This window comes from Lycorma delicatula, chromosome 6 (assembly GCF_047948215.1).
Source record: "Lycorma delicatula isolate Av1 chromosome 6, ASM4794821v1, whole genome shotgun sequence".
NCBI classification, from domain to species: domain Eukaryota; kingdom Metazoa; phylum Arthropoda; class Insecta; order Hemiptera; family Fulgoridae; genus Lycorma; species Lycorma delicatula.
Window position 1 is genome coordinate 13,829,580 of NC_134460.1, and position 12,123 is coordinate 13,841,702.

The window sequence follows — 12,123 nt, forward strand, 5'->3', positions numbered from 1 at the left end:
TTAATTTCGTGCTTAATTTAAAAAAAAATATATATATACACACATAAATAAATAAATGTATATAAATAAATATATATATTGTATATTTTCTAAATATATATTTAGAAAATTATACGTTTTTTATGACTCACTGAATGACTTCTTTAGGAGATAAATTAATTATATATAAAATAATTTGGTAATTTATAAAAAAACAATTATTATAATATGATATTATACTGTATAAATTTTATAAACGATTAGTGTAAAATAGTAAATTATAAAATATAAGAAAAATATTGACCATTAGGATTTATATTAAAGGTAGATAAATTAATTGTTTTGCGTATGTGATTGAATTTAAAAAAAAAAATGTTGAGATAGAAGACTTGGTGAATGAAAATTAAACAGGTTCCCATACTCAAAAGTTATTATTCGATTGGGTGTGTACTCTGTGAAAGAAGGTCTTTCAACTTACATACATCGTTAGTTCTGATCGCCTTAGGCTTAACATTACAAGATAAAAAAAATAAAATAAAAATTTACTTATTTATAAATACAGTATAACGAATAAAAAAATATGCATGTATATTTTTTTTTATAAAAGAAATCTTTTTCATCATTAAAATTAAAAACAAAAATTGTATTGTTTTTATTTTTTATTTCGTGTTAATATATCGTGCCGTTCAAATCGCATAGCAATCAGCTGTTGATTTCTCCCACCACAACGAGATGTTGTACCTTCTGTCAAGGTCAACCTCAGCGTGGCGCTCGATTGTCTGCAGTGGCTGCGTTTAGCACGTGCGGCTGAATAAAACCTACTTCAGTTTTTTATTTATTATTTTTTTTTAATTCCTTGATCGTTTTAAAATGTAAAATTTTTTCCTGAACTGTTATAATACCAGATGTTAAATTAAGAATTTTAATCGGAAATAAGACAAAAATTAGATTCAATTTTTTCCCCATATATATGAATTTTTAACCTTTTTAAATTTACGTATTATCCGCCCAGAATGCGTATATAAATAAATTATTATTTAACATTTTTTAAATTACTTTACTATTCATAGAACAATCGATTTTTTTACGATGGTTAATAGAGATATAAATTTTATCTTGGCTTTACAGGCGTGGGTGGGTGATTCCTAAACAATGATACTAATTTGAACCTCAACGACTAGAAGAAATACGTAATTAAATCTTCTTAAACAGATAACTGATGTTAAAATGAAACCCAAAAAACATCTCCTGATTTCTTGTAAACTAAAACAAATCTCTTATTAATAATATAAATAATTACATTAATTTTCAGCATTTTAACACATATTATTTTACTACATTGATCAAATATAATTTAAATTGTACTATTCTTTTTTTACCGATAACCCAGTACTAAATAAATGTTTTTTTATGAATTTAAAAATAAAATTTTAAATAATATAATCGTAAATAATAATATAAATTAATAAATGTTTAAATTTATTTCATTACAGATTGTTTTTAATTAAATATCTAAATTATTACAAGTTATTAAAAATATATTTCTACATCGTTTAACGCTTTAAGTACCGACATATAACATACACCAGTAGCTCGTAAACATTGATCGTATATGCAGACAAACGGTAAACTTACGTACTGTTTCTAGTCTTGACGTTTGCGCGATTCTAGCGCTCCTATATTTTTGAGCAGGCTTCATGTTAACTACCTAGACAAGCATCGGTAGTCTCTGATCGTCGTTGCTGTAAGTCAGTTCGTTACTTGTGTTGTGTTTATTGTTATATTTTTTTTATTATTTGCAAGTTTTTGTGCTGCATTTGTTAAAACATTTGTGATAATATTTATAATTGTGTTAATATATCGGTTCGGTATTATTTATCGCATACTTCTGTCATAATAACAGTGTAAATCGTTATTGTTTTATTGAAGCTTTTTTAGACGGTTTCAAACAGGTAATATCTCTTAACACTTCGTATAGTATACTGATTTTAAGATGTAAAAATATTTTAATTATGTTTTAATTAGAAATATGTATCATTTATATAAATTATTTCGTTTAGTTGCTGTATATCTGATATGTTGATTATGTATTATCAGCTATTCTGTTAGGAGTGCAGGGTCTAAGTTATTACAAAAAAAATTGTTACATTAATCTTATCATCTTCACAGATTAATCTTGGTTTAAATCAAAATCATAAAGCAGTTAAAAAGCAAATAGTTCCATTTTCTATTTATCACCGACGCTAAGTATTTTCTATATATATTTCTACCTTAATATTGTTATATTTTTATCTACTGTCTGTGTAAGTTACAAAAATAGTAGAACCCGTTCTTTTTAATTATTATAGAAAAGAGATTTTTGTGAGTAGGGGATGCTGTTACTTATTTTAAGAAAAAAACATTATTTCTATATTTAAGAATAAAGAATATCTTTTATTTAAAATTACGAACTATGATGTTTTCTTTAGGTTATTTTTTTGTTTGGTTAGGTAATCAATTTGATTTTCTTTGATAAAATTAATTTTTAGGCTTTCCTAAGATTGCTTTTTTTGACGGCGTATTTTTAAAAGTTAATAATGCAATCAAAGAAAATTACATTATTTTTGATTGGAAATCACAAAATTAATCTGCAAAAAATGAAGGCAACGTTCTGAATTTATCCAACAAATTCAAGATAATATTTTTGTCTCTCACTTTTATTACTGCAGTAATTTTTACATTTAATTTTTTATTTATTTCTAACATGTTCTACGTACATATTGGCTAAAGCTGTACAAACATTGATTTAAGTAAATGGCCAATTCGTTTTTTTATTCCAAACAATTTTTTTTTTGTTTTTTTAACGATTGCTATTTTTTTTCACATGCATCTCTTATCTCACGAAAACCCTCTAATGTTTGATAGTAAAATGGGTGTGTATACATATTCATCACCCTTCGTCTCTTAGCTTATTAACTAATGCATCCGAATTGCTAAAATTATTTATTTATTTTCATATATTTCTCGAAAGTAATTTTTAAAAAAATTTGATATGGACACCACATGACTTCCTTGTACCCCTGTTAAATTACATATACACGTTTTTAAAAGTACATAAAATTTTATTTCACTAATAACTTAAGATTTTTTTCATATTTTTTTTTATTGTTATTGAATTATTATTTATTGTAATTTTTTTTTACAATCAGAGTTAATAATTATTAATAAATCAATATTTTTAAATTAAAAAAAAAAGTTTAAAAAAAAATAAAATGAGTCGGATTCGAACCGATATGCCTTCCCCTTGTAAGATCAGATTATTTCATTAATTAAAATTTTATTTGGTTATAACTCCGGAACCTATAAAATAAGATCCACTTATAATATATCGTTCAAAAGCTCTCGATGAGGGCTTTTTTAAAAAGCCCTCATGTCAAAAATCCAATTTTTTGGATTTTAGGCTTTTTTAGAAATTTTTGGTGAAGTCGGTTGTAATCAAGAGGGGAGGTGCACAAGTAGATGTTACAACAGTCCTAAATCCAAAATTTTCACATTCTACGACTTTTGAGTTGTGGGAAATACATACGTACAGACGTACGTACAGACATCACGCCGAAAATAGTCAAAATGGATTCAGGGATGGTGAAAATGGATATTTCCGTTGAAATCTGAAAACCGAAATTTCTGGCAATTATAATACTTCTTTTACTTCAACGAAGTAAAAAATAGTGTAGTTTACCATAATTATTGAAGTTGTTTCTAATTTTTAGTTGAACTAATTTAATTCATTTTAAAATTTAAAATTATAAAGAAATACTTTTTTTTTGTCTTCAGTCATTTGACTGGTTTGATGCAGCTCTACAAGATTCCCTATCTAGTGCTAGTCGTTTCATTTCAGTATACCCTCTACATCCTACATCCCTAACAATTTGTTTTACATACTCCAAACGTGGCCTGCCTACACAATTTTTCCCTTCTACCTGTCCTTCCAATATTAAAGCGATTATTCCAGGATGCCTTAGTATGTGGCCTATAAGTCTGTCTCTTCTTTTAACTATATTTTTCCAAACGCTTCTTTCTTCATATATTTGCCGCAATACCTCTTCGTTTGTCACTTTATCCACCCGTCTGATTTTTAACATTCTCCTATAGCACCGCATTTCAAAAGCTTCTAATCTTTTCTTCTCAGATACTCCGATCGTCCAAGTTTCACTTCCATATAAAGCGACACTCCAAACATACACTTTCAAAAATCTTTTCCTGACATTTAAATTAATTTTTGATGTAAACAAATTATATTTCTTACTGAAGGCTCGTTTAGCTTGTGCTATTCGGCATTTTATATCGCTCCTGCTTCGTCCGTCTTTAGTAATTTTACTTCCCAAATAACAAAATTCTTCTACCTCCATAATCTTTTCTCCTCCTATTTTCACATTCAGCGGTCCATCTTTGTTATTTCTACTACATTTCATTACTTTTGTTTTGTTCTTGTTTATTTTCACGCGATAGTTCTTGCGTAGGACTTCATCTATGCCGATCATTGTTCTAAATCCTTTTTATTCTCGGCTAGAATTACTATATCATCAGCAAATCGTAGCATCTTTATCTTTTCACCTTGTACTGTTACTCTGTATCTAAATTGTTCTTTAACATCATTAACTGCTAGTTCCATGTAAAGATTAAAAAGTAACGGAGATAGGGAACATCCTTGTCGTACTCCCTTTCTTATTACGGCTTTTTTCTTATGTTCTTCAATTTTTACTGTTGCTGTTTGGTTCCTGTACATGTTAGCAATTGTTCTTCTATCTCAGAAATAAATACTAAAAAATCGTTTTTCCTGAGTTCTCATTGAGAATTTTAAGTTGTATTTAATAATGCTTTTACTTTTGTTTCCTACTTTAATGCAGGTGAATGAACCGATTTTCCAAAATAAGCGTAGAAATTTCCATTAAATTCGAGAAATTTGAAGCTTAGTATTTTTTAACTTATTCCCTTGTACTATCCTAAAAAAAAAATTGTTTTTAATATATTAAGTGAATTGTTTATTGAAGTGATTTAAAATATGAATTTATATTCTTATATATCCACCTTATAATAATAAAAGGTTGATGTTTAGTTTTTTCTTATTGTCAGTAACATAAATTTTTTTTTGTTTTTACAAAAAAATTTGCTGATTATTCAGTTATCCTTAGAAGAAAACCTTTAAAAAAAATTTTTTCCATTGTAAAAATTTGTTTTTTCTTGTTTTTTTCTCCGCCACGTATTTATTGTTTTATTTCTTCACAATTACATTATCTTTTAAATTGTTTTCTCTACGTTTACAAATAACAGAAAAATCAAATAATAGTACTTGTTTACCTATCGCTTGTTGTTGTAGCCTAATTAAAACAATGTAATGTTTTCTTAAGTATATAATTCAATTTTTGTGTTTTCTTACATAAAACAATATACTACAATACTCTTGATATTCGTTTTACTAAGTAAAAGAGTTGAATTGTTTTTAACATTGTGTCTATTGTATTCAATAACATATCTGAGTGTTTTGTTTATCGATATAGATAATATTATCAAAAATAATTATTAATTTTTTTATAATAATTATTTGTAAGTAATAAATTGTAATTTTAACAAAATTATATGTAGTGCGATATAAAAACAGTAATTAAAATTTAACGAAACGTATAGATAACAGTAAGTAAACATATTTCCTTAAAGACTTTATATTTGCAAATTAGAGGAAAATTCAAAATTTATTTGTTAGGCCGCAAACACACGCGTTTAAGTGTATGATTCAATTTTAGCCGATAGACATCTCGGATCTAGTTTTATTATCATTTCATATCTACAATTTAGTAAATACTAATTGCAGGGCGTACGCCTCCGAAGCTAGGCCTTCCGGGCGGGCGGTGTCTCGGAATGCTATTATTAAGTGTACAAAATCTATTACCTCTTGTGTAAAAATGTTTTTTTTTTTTTTGAATGATGAAAATTAATCAAGGAAAAGAGAAAAAATATCAGAAAATCGGTTTAGGCATCTTTTAAAGATCACACACTCTCGAGAGCTGGAAGCTTAAATATAAATTAAATTAATTTATTTTTTATATATTATATTTAGTTTACGAAACAAATTATCGTAATATGAAACTAACCTTCCTTGACACAATAACAAAAAAAATTTAGCTTCAAAATCAATAAATCGCTAAGCAGAATATATATACAATTAAATTTTTTTTTAAATTTTGACCTTTATTGTTTACCATTTGATTTGACCCACGTTTTTTACCTGTACCTTTGTTTTACTGTAACTACAAGGCCAAAAAAAATCAGATATACGATTTTAAATGGATAATCGGTAGTATTTTCATTATCGATTTATTTGTATCAAAAATAGCTGTGTTTTAAGGTCTGCTACGATATTGAATGAATGAATTACGGTAGTAAAATTTATTAATTTATAGTTATTATAAGACTGACTAACAATAGAACATTAGACAAATTCATTTAATAACGATAACAAAAAAGTGAGAATTTATAAAGAATAAAAGAAAGAGTGAATATTTATAGAGTAAGAAAAAGTGAACAATTTTTTATTCCCGAGTCGTAATATGAAGGAAAACGATCACATAAATAAAAAAATATATTATTAATATATATTGATGATATACGTAAGATTTATCGATGTATAATAATATAACAATTATACACCTGACCACCGCGAGACATGCACTAACGAATCGTGATTTTCCGCTGTTGATCGGTAAATTCCGGTGCTAAATTAAGGGGGACTCGCCCACACACAGACACGCATACAAATGCCGTTTAGTAGGGTAGGATTTTTCCAGCTTTAGATTTATTTGATATCCTATCTTAAAAAAAAAAATCCTGTTATTAAATACAGTAAAATGAAAAAAAAAAAAAAAAATACATTAGTAATAAATATCATTAGGAGTGAAATTAATTTTTATAGAGCTGTATTCTTAATTTAAATTATATTGTGTTTCTAAAAAGAATTCTGGTGTTTCAAGATCGAATATAGTTTTTATTTTTACAGCATTCCATAGAAATTTTATGCGTAATCATGAAGCCACAGCAATTAAGTCTTAGTTATAGATTCATCGTCCGTTAGCAGCCACTCTAGACTGTTGCACAGGTTAAGATTGTAGGCCAGGTTCAAGTACCATGGCGTTGCCAGAAGAGAAAACACAGTGCGTGTGTTGGTTTACTGAAACAAAGTCGGTGAATTGTGTACAAAAAATCGATCGTTTAAGTTTATCGTAGGATTTCTCTAAACGATAATAGCATACGTACGTAATCTCAACACTTTTTAGAAACCGGAGACGTTTTGAAAAGATAGTCAGCAGGTAGGCAGAAAATGCAGAAAGAATTCGATTAAAGTCTAAAACGTTCAGTTCTTAATGTTAGTCCTCGACTAATCGTTCTGGAAGCATCGTCCATGATGTAAAACAGTTAAGAGGATCGTATCCCGTGACGTCAAAGATAACAAAAAGCCAGTCGACGGTTCAGCAGTCCATCCCCACCTTGCGCATCAAATGAACTTTCTCAAATTTGACAAGTAATACCAATTTTTTATAATTATAAAAGCACGGAATCGTTAAAATTCTTAATTTTATTAAATATTGCCATTAATGATAACTTATTTTCCGGCGTGATTGATTGATACCCGCTTTCGTACAATAAAATTATGTTCTGACATTCTGAAACAGGATCTAGATTTAATAATTATATTTTAGATAGATCCAAAAGTTTTTCCCCGTAATCTTTTCTTATAATTGATTTTTTTAATTTTTATTCGCGTAAATTTTAAGTTTTCTTATTGGTTTAGCAATGAGGACTTATCATCAGTTATAAAAAACGTCAAACTAAACAGGGAATTGAGAACCGTAACCTTGGTATTACAGTCAGTTGCTCTGTAAAGCGTTCAATTAAATAACTATTGCTTTTTTCTCTAAAAATATCTTTAAATATTTTTTTAAAAAATACTTCATTTTTAATTACTGTTCGGTGATCAAATATTTAAGTACAATTATCCTCTATTTAATAATAGAGATCCTGAGTTCGAATCCCAGTCAAGCATGACATTTTTGATACGCTACAAATTTCAATGATTATAGCAGTCGATGCACGCACATAACATACAGTTATTAATATTTAAGCTACATATTTTCTTTGCTTTGATGAAAATATTTCAGATTATGAACTGAAAAAAAAATACAATTCAAAAGATTAAGTATTTAAATGGATGGCTACAATATATATAAATATATATATATTTTAAATATCTGTTGTTTTTTTTTAGGATATTGGATAATAAAATATATTTTATTTATTTTCGTAATTATTTAATTTATTTTCTATTTTATTTTACTGTGAAAAATTCTAATCTGGCTGGTTATATATTTATGCGATGACGTAATATAAGGTATGTAAGCTTTGTTCTCTGATTGTTGTTTCAATAGAAGTTGTACAATAAAGGAATTAAGTCTTTTATCGATATAACCTGACAAACCGCCGTCATATGTTTGCTGTTGTTAAATTTCTTGTGCAGTTATTTTAATGAAAATATTATGAAATCTGTTAAAAATAAAAACCGTAGTTTTGAATTGTCATCGTCTAATTCAATCTTTCGAATGAATATATTTCTTAACATAAAACTTTGGATGAATTATTACAATATAATCTTTTAAGACTGCTATACAATATTTTAAACGCATAAAATATTGATAAAATAATAAAAGAAGTAACTTTAGTCTATTATTATTAGAACAAAATTATCCAAGTGTTTCCTGGTGCTTCCAACGCATCGCCTACCTGACGATGAAGGTAGACAAGGTCGTATTATTGTAAAATATTTTATGCGGTGTGTAGTAATGACCCTCTAGGGTCTAAACATTTACAGTTCGTTACGGAATTAACTTACGAATTCCAGGTTTTGTTCTACAAGGGTTATGTTTTTATATCGTTAAATTTTCTGTCATCGATTCGTTAAATGACTGGAAAAATATTTAAAACTGCTCCTTTTTAAAACTTTTCATAAATTACATTATATTGTATGGAATGGAATGCAAAGTCGGCGGGAGTTTATTACTCCCTACTTTATCGCAGAACCTGGACAGAGTCCCTTGCTGCTGGGTGATTCTATCGGGCGTGTTTTTGAGGTTTATTTTTAGTTAGCGGGTCTAATTTTTTCAAGTTTTCTTTATTTGTATTGTATACTAGTCTCTTTATATCTTTTGTAATGAGTTTGAAGCTTAATTAAAAGCGTCATATAAAGGGTAAAAGGTTGCGACTGTTCTTATTTTATTCCCCGTTCAATTTTATGACACTATAAGCCGTTATTATATTTATTTATTGTTATATTTTTTAACTTATCAATTATTTTTCGTATATTAATTTCTGAAATTTTCCTTTAAAATAAATTAAAGGAGGTTATTTTTATTTTTCATTTCTTTTAACCGTTTTCGGAATTTAATCCCATATAATGGAATGGAAATAATATTCCAAAAATAATCATTTTTTTTTTTAGAATAGCAGGGTATAACGTACCTTGTAAATTTTAAAATCTTGGGATCAATTGTTTACCATATACAGATGTATTAGTAATTTTTTTCAGAAAATGTAGAACAGTGACAAAACAAATAAAATTATTACAAGAAATGGTAAGAAAAACTGGCTTGCAAAAATATCCATTGAGAAAACCAAATTTATGATAAGCCTCACCAAACATTTTTAATCTCAAAATATTGATAATGGTAAAAAAAAAAATTAATACCTAGAGGAAATAATCCAGAAGAATTGTCTGGAATTTTCATTTGACAATTGATTTGGTTGGAATTTATCCCGCCACCACCCCATTTAGGTTGCCCTAAAGCATAAGACCGGATGTCCGTTACACAAACGGCAACTGAGCCTCGAACAGTTTAGCAACCACTATTCTAATATAGCTCCTACAGCTTACCTAACAGCATGAACGGACTAAGGGTGGTGGCTTATGTGTCCCAACCGCTCACTTGTCATAGCAATTCGCTGCCACACCTAGGTCGCTAAATGCTAGCAAGCACCTGTCCACCATTTTATAGTGCTTGGAGCCATAATAATTGGCTGGTGGTCAGCCATACTGAGTGTTAGCTTCCCACGGCAATACGGTAAGCGTCTTTCCGTAAGTAAACTGCGGATACCGGTTGACCAAGCAGCTACACCTTCTTCTTTTTCCTGTTTAGCCTCCGGTAACTACCTTTTAGATAATTCTTCAGAGGATGAATGAAGATGATATGTATGAGTGTAAATGAAGTGTTAGTCTTGTACATTCTCAGTTCGACCGTTCCTGAGATGTGTGGTTAATTGAAACCGAACCACCAAAGAACACCGGTATCCACGATCTAGTATTCAAATCCATGTAAAAATATCTGGCTTTACTAGGACTTGAACGCTGTAACTACAAGCTTGTACTGTAAGCAGCTACACCTAGGAACTTCCACACGATCCGACAATGCGGTTCTCGCCACGTTGACTCGCCGCTTGTGAGTGTCCAATTTTCCCCTTGACCTCTAAGTTCTAGGGTGGCAAGGTCTCTGCCCCCCCACCACGAAGAGCAGGGCAATCAAACATCAGGTGTTCATTTGACTGGACCTCCCTGCAGACGCACAGGTCATTATCTGCCAGGCAGAACCGAAACAAATACTGGTTCAAATTAGTGTGATTGGTGAACACCCGGGCACCCGTTGCCCTTAAAAACGAGTTCGAAATATATCATCCCCCAAATTCTGGATAAACTTACAAGGATCTTCCCTTAGTCGTGGTGTCCCATTTCAGCTACCATGATTCCATCGCGAGGCTGTCCAGCCTCTTCCGCAGGCGGGAGATCGGCACCTGAATGATATTTAGATTCGGTGCATTGTGATCACCGTTCCGCTCCGGTACTGGCCCGGCTGGAAACCGCATCACAAATACCTCGGCCTCCCGGCCTCTTCGCAATCTCCACAAGGTTGCCCAAGTTTTTATCACTAAATCAATTGGGAGAGCCTTTCCCAATACGGTGGTAGCCTCGTAGGAGGTTGTTTTAAAAACACCAGTGCATACAATTAAGGTTCTGCGCTGGGCACTCCTTAAATTTTGAACAAGTGCTCTATTCATATCCAACCTATGCGCCCAAACGGGCGCCGCGTAAGAGGTCGTGTTTTCGAAGACACCTCGGTTCAGCATGTACATTTGACGGCCTGACAACCCGTAATCTTTCCGAGCAATCCTCCTAAGTGTGTGCATCACTGAAAGGCGTCCTTTCATTTGACAAACGATATGTACAGTAAGAAATGCAATGTATAAAAAAAATAAATTAGACATTACAGTACGCAGTGGAATTTTTATCCTTAAAGAACAGGAGAAGTAGAGGAATTGGAAAAGAAAGAAAGGAAAATTCTGAGAAAGATGTTCGGACTTACAAAAGAAAAAAAAGAGGATATAGAAAAACAAGTAACAAACAAATTTATTTGGAAAATGAAAAACTATAAAAACCCAATTAGACTATTATATGGATAATAAAATAACAGATCGATAAAAATACAAATAAACAATAAAAAAATTAAAAAAAACTGTAAACAATAAAACATTAAAAATTACAATAAAAATGTAACCTTAAAACAAGTAACTGTAAGAACAATTTTTTTTTTTTTTGTTAAATTACAAAACTTTTGTTTTAATTTTCATTTAATAGTAAATTTTTTAAATTAATTTTTCAAATTATCTGTTAATTATGTACATATCGTCCATCACTCTCATAAATTGAAACTGGTATAAAGTAGGTTTACTGGAAAGTATATCTAGAAACGGATTTTGGATATTTATAATAAATAAATTTACTGTTCAATTCAGTTGAATCTGATAGGATTTAGAAGGTTTTTTTTTCGGCTTCATCAGGACAGATTAACAAAAAAAATATTTGAACATATCAACTTTTATTCAAAAACAATTAACAATGGGATAAAAGAAATTAAAAAGACTGGAGAAACGGCCATTAAAAAGGAAGACATTATGAAAAGGAAATATTTTGTAGGAAAAATATATTTTGTAAGAAATTTAAGGGTTTCTAGGAGTTAAGAAAGAAAACATTTAGTGAAAGAATGCATAAGTAAGAGAATAGAAAAAAAGAGT

At 29.5% G+C, this 12,123-nt stretch overlaps 1 protein-coding gene across 3 annotated transcripts in view; it reads left to right on the forward strand.

Annotated features, from left to right (window-relative positions):
• LOC142326625 (protein phosphatase 1 regulatory subunit 14B) overlaps window positions 1-12,123 on the forward strand; it is a 632,498-nt gene that overhangs the window by 195,090 nt on the left and 425,285 nt on the right. The window contains exon 1 of one of the 3 annotated variants that reach the window (XM_075369221.1): window positions 1,716-1,931. The exons of the other annotated variants lie outside the window; for them this stretch is intronic. The gene's annotated coding sequence lies outside the window, so the exon portion shown is untranslated. Of the gene's footprint in view, window positions 1-1,715; window positions 1,932-12,123 lie in introns of those variants that run through there. 3 annotated transcript variants of the gene reach the window in all.